The sequence below is a fragment of the Nicotiana tabacum genome, chromosome 8, assembly GCF_000715075.1.
Source record: "Nicotiana tabacum cultivar K326 chromosome 8, ASM71507v2, whole genome shotgun sequence".
NCBI classification, from domain to species: Eukaryota; Viridiplantae; Streptophyta; class Magnoliopsida; order Solanales; family Solanaceae; genus Nicotiana; species Nicotiana tabacum.
In genome coordinates, this window is record NC_134087.1 from 189,087,105 (window position 1) to 189,094,990 (window position 7,886).

The window sequence follows — 7,886 nt, forward strand, 5'->3', positions numbered from 1 at the left end:
TACGCATGACACATACATTTTTTGTATTTTGTTTTAATAAAAATAAAAAATGGGCAAAAAATCATAAATAATTAACAAAGTGCCACGTAAAATCCAAAAATTGTACAGCAGGACCATTTGTTATTATTTTTTATTTCTTTTGGAGCGATTGTCGCGTAAGACAAAAATCACGTGCTCACAGCTGCCCCTCTTTGTTCGGAAACACGAAGAGTTTTCGTGCAAAGATAAAGTGAGCGGATATGAGCGATTTTTTGCCTATGGACTACTCCGTGTGAAGCATGTTTTTGAAAGATTTGACCGAATCTTTGCTTCAAAGATTTCCTACATATCCTGGGCTAAACAGGAATCAGGTCAATGTAGTTCGGGAAGTTTTGGTAGCTGGGACTACCACGGTATTGCAATGCTTGCTGTTACTGCTGTTGCTGTTGTCACCGTTGCTTTACTGACCGCCTTATTACAACCAAAGGAAAATTGAAACTGAACTAAATACTTATATGCATGTCAACTGCTAGTTACAAGATCCCTATCTATGATTCTTTTGCGACTTGATCCTGGGTCTTAGCTGATTGTGCTTGGAGACTTCGATCCGAATCTTGATGCTTGCGAGTTGTGGCGACTTGTTTAATCTCCGGGATACTCAGTGAGACGCGACTGGCAGAGTTCTGGACCTTAATCAAATCCTGGAGCGATCCGCCTTCCATTTTCTCCGGTATCTCGGGACATCTTCTTTTGCCTTTTTCTTCTTAGATTCTGAGTTGAGACTCATCTCATGGGTCGTTTCGATCCGTGTGGCTCGAGGTTAGACCTGCGGGAAAAACAAACGAACGAAATTTTCTGCCCCAGTTTCACTAGGAAATTTCATGAATTATTCGCCAGGAAGTTCATAAAATTGATGAAAGAAGATATGAATGCTCAGTTCAGGGTTGGGGCCCTAATACCGACTAGTTGGGGAGAAGTTCCGTTTTAGAGTTGAAACTCTAATACTGACCATCTGGGGAAAACTTCAGTTTAGGATTTAAAACCCTAATGCTGACTGAATGGAAAGAGTTCAGTTTAGGGTTTAAAACCCTAATGCTGACTAAAGGAAAAAGTTCAGTTTAGGGTTTAGGGTTTAAAACCCTAATGCTGACTGAAGGAAAAAAGTTCAGTTTAGGGTTTAAAACCCTAATGCTGACTCAATGGAAAAGTTCGGTTTAGGGTTTAAAACCCTAATGCTGACTGAAAGGAAAAAGTTCAGTTCAGGGTTTAAAACCCTAATGCTAACTGAAGGAAAAGTTCAGTTTAGGGTTTAAAACCCTAATGCTGACTGAAAGGAAAAGTTCAGTTTAGGGTTTAAAACCCTAATGCTGACTAAAGGAAAAAGTTCAGTTTAGGGTTTAAGACCCTAATGCTGACTGAATGGAAAAGTTCAGTTTAGGGTTTAAAACCCTAATGCTGACTGACTGGAAAAGTTCAGTTTAGGTTTAAAACCCTAATGCTGACTGACTGGAAAAAGTTCAGTTTAGGGTTTAAAACCCTAATGCTGACTAAAAGGAAAAGTTCAGTTTAGGGTTTAAAACCCTAATGCTGACGGAAAGGAAAAGTTCAGTTTAGGGTTTAAAACCCTAATGCTGACCGAAAGGAAAAGTTCAGTTTAGGGTTTAAAACCCTAATGCTGACTAAAGGGAAAAGTTCAGTTTAGGGTTTAAAACCCTAATGCTGACTAATGGATAGAGTGCAGTTTAGGGTTTAAAACCCTAATGCTGACTAAAGGAAAAAGTTCAGTTCAAGGTTTAAAACCCTAATGCTGACTAAAGGAAAAAGTTCAGTTCGGGGTTTAAAACCCTAATGCTGACTAAAGGAAAAGTTCAGTTTAGGGTTTAAAACCCTAATGCTGACCGAAAGGAAAATTTCAGTTTAGGGTTTAAAACCCTAATGCTGACTGAATGGAAAAAGTTCAGTTTAGGGTTTAAAACCCTAATGCTGACTGAAAGGAAAAGTTCAGTTTAGGGTTTAAAACCCAAATGCTGACTAAAGGGAAAAGTTCAGTTTAGGGTTTAAAACCCTAATGCTGACCGAAAGGAAAAGTTCAGTTTAGGGTTTAAAACCCTAATGCTGACTGAATGGAAAAGTTCAGTTTAGGGTTTAAAACCCTAATGCTGACTGACTGGAAAAAGTTCAGTTTAGGGTTTAAAACCCTAATGCTGACTGAAAGGAAAAGTTCAGTTTAGGGTTTAAAACCCTAATGCTGACTGAAAGGAAAAGTTCAGTTTAGGGTTTAAAACCCTAATGCTGACTGACTAGAAAAAGTTCAGTTTAGGGTTTAAAACCTTAATGCTGACTGAAAGGAAAAGTTCAGTTTAGGGTTTAAAACCCTAATGCTGACTGAAAGGAAAAGTTCAGTTTAGGGTTTAAAACCCTAATGCTGACCGAAAGGAAAAGTTCAGTTTAGGGTTTAAAACCCTAATGCTGACTGAATGGAAAAGTTCAGTTTAGGGTTTAAAACCCTAATGCTGACTGAAAGGAAAAGTTTCTGACCGAAAGGAAAAGTTCAGTTTAGGGTTTAAAACCCTAATGCTGACCGAAAGGAAAAGTTCAGTTTAGGGTTTAAAACCCTAATGCTGACCGAAAGGAAAAGTTCAGTTTAGGGTTTTAAACCCTAATGCTGACTGAATGGAAAAGTTCAGTTTAGGGTTTAAAACTCTAATGCTGACTGAAAGGAAAAGTTCAGTTTAGGGTTTAAAACCCTAATGCTGACTGACTGGAAAAGTTCAGTTTAGGGTTTAAAACCCTAATACTGACTGAAAAGAAAGAGTTCAGTTTAAGGTTTTAAAACCCTAATGCTGACTAAATGGAAAAATTCATTTTAGGGTTTAAAACCCTAATGCTGACTGACTGGGGACAAAGTTCGAGAATACTAACTGACCTCTTTTTTGAATTTTCTTGTTTTAGTAGAAGATAAAAGGGAGTCTCGTGGAAACTTACCTTTCGAGTGAATTCCTTATTGCCAAAATATTTCTTGTACCCATGTACCTTCTTCTTTGGGCGACACCTGCTTCTTGCACGGTTGTCTTGGATTATACCTGTTTCAACTTTTCAGACAAAGAACAATTGTTAGTTCGGAAATGACGGTCGGTTCGGTGACCTTGATCGTTCCCAGTTGCTTTGTTGCGTCTTTATTTCTGTTGCGAAGTCCCGCCATTGATTTGATTCAAATGGCAAAACCCTTTAGACTGCTCATGCTTGTATTTCCAGATTCTGTGATGATTTGCCTCGTAAGGCTCTTTTTTCTTCTTCTTTTTTCTTTTTTTTTGTTGTCCCGTTTTGCTTGGAGATTCTCAACGGGGATTTTATTGGAGGTATTCTGTGGGGATTTGTACAAAAGGAAGCTCTGTGGGGGAATATTTACAAAGTGGATTCTTTGTGTGGATTTTTGTACAATGGGGCATGCTGGGGATTTGTTTCAAACCGGGCTTTCTAGGATTTGTTGGGGTAAGCTTGTTGGGGAATCTTTACAAAGGGACTCGCTAGGGATGTGATGGAGATTTGTGTCCTATTTTTTATTAACAAAGGGAAGACCCTATGGGGATCTGTACAAGAGAAAATCTGTGTGGATTTCGTTGGAGCAGACCTTTTGGGGAATATTTACAAAGTGGATTCTTTGTGCGGATCTGTACAAAAGGAAACCTTGTGGGGATTTGTGCGAGGCGGACTTGCTGGGGAAATTTCTCTCTTTCCTCTTTACTTCGAACGCCATCAAACATCATGATTCTTCAGGTTTAGACAGACGTACCAACGAAACGAGGTGTTTTCCTTCATGAAACGGAATTCCATGCAACCAAACCTGCCACCTGTCCTTTCCGGTATATCTAGAACTTGGGGTTAAACATGAAAGAGATTTGAAGAAAAACAAAGAAAAGAGAAAACGAATTTTAGAAAAGGAGTATCGCCTTCGGGACGAGAAAGACTTATCTGAGGAAAACAATGCTGGCTTTAAATGAACATGACATGCTTTTTGGACTGGACGCCTGATCTTCAATGAACTTGTGTTTCCTGCCGAACCAAAACGGATCTATGATTCCAAACCGGTGGAACTTTGCCGAGATCTCCTTGGGGTGGAGTCATTCTTTTCGGCCAACAGCGCCCTTTTGCGGGTTTTCGCTGGCTGACCTCTCTCATTTCTCTTCCTGTCATCGCTTGATAGCACTCTTTGCGAGTTTTTACTAAACAAGCTCTCTCATTTTGGTTTCTCTACTCCCGTCGCCTCGTGGTGCCCGAAGGTTTTCACCAACGAGACTCTCTCATTTTTATCTCTCAATTTAGAGTGTGTCGGTCTCCATTCGTGACGCTTATTGGCTTCCCACTATCTTTGGTAATTTGATCTAAAAGCTTGTGCTTGGCAAAGAGAGGCAGATGATACTAACTTCTAGGCCGCTTGACGTGCCCCAGTTTCAATTTCAGGGTGAATGAGATTTTATTGTTGGTGTGACTGAACCTCAGGGAGAGGCTGCCTACGTATCCTTTCGGAATCAAGTCAAACGTAGTTCAAGACTCAATCAATGTTTTTTTTTTGTAAGCGGATCAAAGGCTTGTAGAGAGAGTTGGTAGTGGGAATAAAAACCTTCAGCATTTCAAATGTGTCAGGATCGTCGTGGCGTCACTCAGACGTAGTATCTCTTGACTGCATCTGCATTTACTGCTGTTTCGGGGTCATTTCCTTCGATATCACCTAGATACAATGCTCATCTCGGCAGTATTTTCCTGATGATGTATGAGCCTTTCCAATTTGGAGCAAACTTCCCTTTTGCCTCCTGGTGATGTGGCAGAATACGCCTCAGTACCAGCTGACCTACTTCGAAATTCCTGGGTCGGACTTTCTTGTTGTAAGCACGGGCCATTCTTCGTTGGTACAACTGTCCGTGACAAACCGCGGCCATTCGCTTTTCATCAATCAAAGTCAATTGCTCTAACCGAGTCTTGACCCACTCGCTGTCTTCGATTTCCGCTTCGACAATGGTTCGAAGCGAAGGAATTTCTACCTCTGCCGGTATTACAGCCTCGGTCCCGTAAACCAAAAGATAAGGAGTCGCTCCTACTGACGTGCGTACCGTAGTGCGATACCCCAACAATGCAAATGGTAACTGCTCGTGCCACTGTCGGGAACTTTGGATCGTTTTCCTCAAAATCTTCTTGATGTTTTTATTCGCCGCTTCTACAGCACCATTGGCATTTGGCCGATAAGGAGTAGAATTCCTATGCGTTATTTTGAATTGCTCGCATACATCTCCCATCAAGTGACTGTTCAAGTTTGCTGCATTATCTGTGATGATAGTTGCAGGAATACCGAAACGACAGATAAGATTTGAGTGTACAAAATCCACTACGGCTTTTTTGGTGACCGACTTGAGAGTGACAGCCTCTACCCATTTTGTGAAGTAATCGATGGCAACCAGTATAAATCTGTGTCTATTCGAAGCCTTTGGCTCGATTGGCCCAATGACGTCCATGCCCCAGGCGACAAATGGCCAAGGTGCAGACATGGGATGCAGTTCCGTGGGAGGTGCATGAATCAAATCACCGTGCACCTGACACTGATGACACTTCCGAACGAAGCTAAAGCAGTCCTTTTCCATGGTCATCCAGTAATAACCTGCTCGAAGGATTTTCTTCACTAAGACATACCAGTTCATGTGAGGTCCGCACACACCTGCGTGTACTTCGTTCATGATCTTTCTCGCCTCCTCGACGTCGACACATCTTAGGAGGTTGAGGTCCGGGGTCCTCTTGTACAACAATTCACCGCTCAGAAAGAAACCACTTGCATGTCGCCTAATGGTTCTCTTTTGATCTCCAGTAGCATGCTCGGGGTATTCTTGCGTCTTCAAGAACCTCTTGATGTCATGGTACCAAGGCTGCATATTTGGTCCCGCCTCGATTACATTGCAGTAACCGTGTCTTTCCTTGATTTGGATTTCCAAAGGATCGACGTGGGCGTTGCCCGGGTAGGGTAGCATTGAAGCCAGAGTAGCAAGTGCGTCCGCCAGTTCATTGTGACACCTCGGGATATACCTGAACTCTATTGATGTAAAGCGCTTGCCGAGGTCCTCCACATGCTGTCGGTAAGGGATAAGTTTGACATCCCGAGTTTCCCATTCGCCTTGAGCTTGCCGGATAATCAGGTTGGAATCTCCCATAATCAGTAAATCTTCGACATCCTGATCGATTGCCATATGCATGCCCATGATGCAGGCTTCATACTCAGCTGTATTGTTTGTGCAAAAGAAACGCAGTCTAGCTGTGGCGGGATAATGCTGACCAGAAGGCGAGATCAAAATTGCCCCAATCCCTACACCTTTGGCATTCACGACTCCATCAAAGAACATCTTCCAAGCATGAGCGTCCTCTGAGACCACTTCTACGGTGTTTACTTCTTCATCGGGAAAGTAAGTACTCAATGGCTGGTATTCCTCATCGACCGGATTTTCGGCCAAGTGATCTGCTAATGCCTGGGCTTTCATTGCCGTGCGAGTGACATAGACTATGTCGAATTCAGTAAGCAAGATTTGCCACTTAGCCAGTCTCCCAGTAGGCATTGGTTTCTGAAATATATACTTCAAAGGATCCAACCTGCTTATGAGGAACGTAGTGTGGGCTTGGAGATAATGTCTCAGCTTTTGAGCAACCCACGTTAGAGCGCAACATGTCCTTTCCAGCAGAGTGTATTTGGCCTCGTAGCCGGTGAATTTCTTGCTCAAGTAGTAGATTGCTTGCTCCTTCTTTCCGGTTATGTCATGTTGCCCGAGGACGCAACCGAAAGAGTTCTCCAAGACTGTCAGATACAAGAACAGTGGTCTTCCTGGCTCTGGCGGGACCAAAACTGGGGGATTCGAAAGATATTCTTTGACTTTATCAAAGGCTTCTTGACACTCAGCCGTCTATTTGATCGCCGCGTCTTTCCTCAACAGCTTGAATATGGGCTCACACGTGCTTGTCAGCTGGGCAATAAATCGACTGATGTAGTTCAATCTGCCTAACAGACTCATCACGTCTTTCTTTGTTCTCGGGGGAGGCAGATCTCTGATGGATTTTATCTTAGTTGGATCTAGTTCGATACCTCTCCTGCTTACGATGAAGCCCAAAAGTTTGCCCGACGGAACTCCGAAAGCACATTTGGCTGGGTTCAGCTTCAAGTCATACTTCCTTAGTCTCTCGAAGAACTTCCTCAAATCTTGGATGTGATTATCCTGCGTCCTGGACTTGACTATCACGTCGTCCACGTACACCTCTATTTCCTGATGCATCATGTCATGAAAAATGGCAGTCATGGCTCTCATGTAAGTAGCCCCGGCATTCTTCAGACCAAACGGCATGACCCGATAACAGTAGGTGCCCCAAGGCGTGGTGAAGGCAGTTTTCTCGGCGTCCTCTTCATCCATCAATACCTGATGATACCCAGCGTAACAATCTACGAAAGACTGTATTTCGTGTTTGGCGCAATTATCAACGAGGATGTGGATGTTGGGCAGTGGGAAATTATCTTTAGGACTTGCTCTATTCAGATCTCGGTAATCTACACATACCCGAGTTTTCCCGTCCTTTTTCGGTACTAGAACCACATTTGCCAACCACATCGTATACTGGACTACCCGAATCACTCCCGTTTTCAGTTGTTTGGTGATCTCCTCTTTAATCTTGTCACTGACCTCAGTTTTGAACTTTCGCTGCTTTTGTTGAACTGGAGGACAATCAGGATGAATCGGCAATTTATGAACCACTAGATCAACACCTAGTCCCGGCATGTCATCATATGACCAAGCAAACACGTCTTTAAATTCAAAAAGAAGTTGAATTATCGCCTCTCGCGTTTTCTTGTCCGTGTGAATGCTTATTTTGGTCTCCCGGATTTC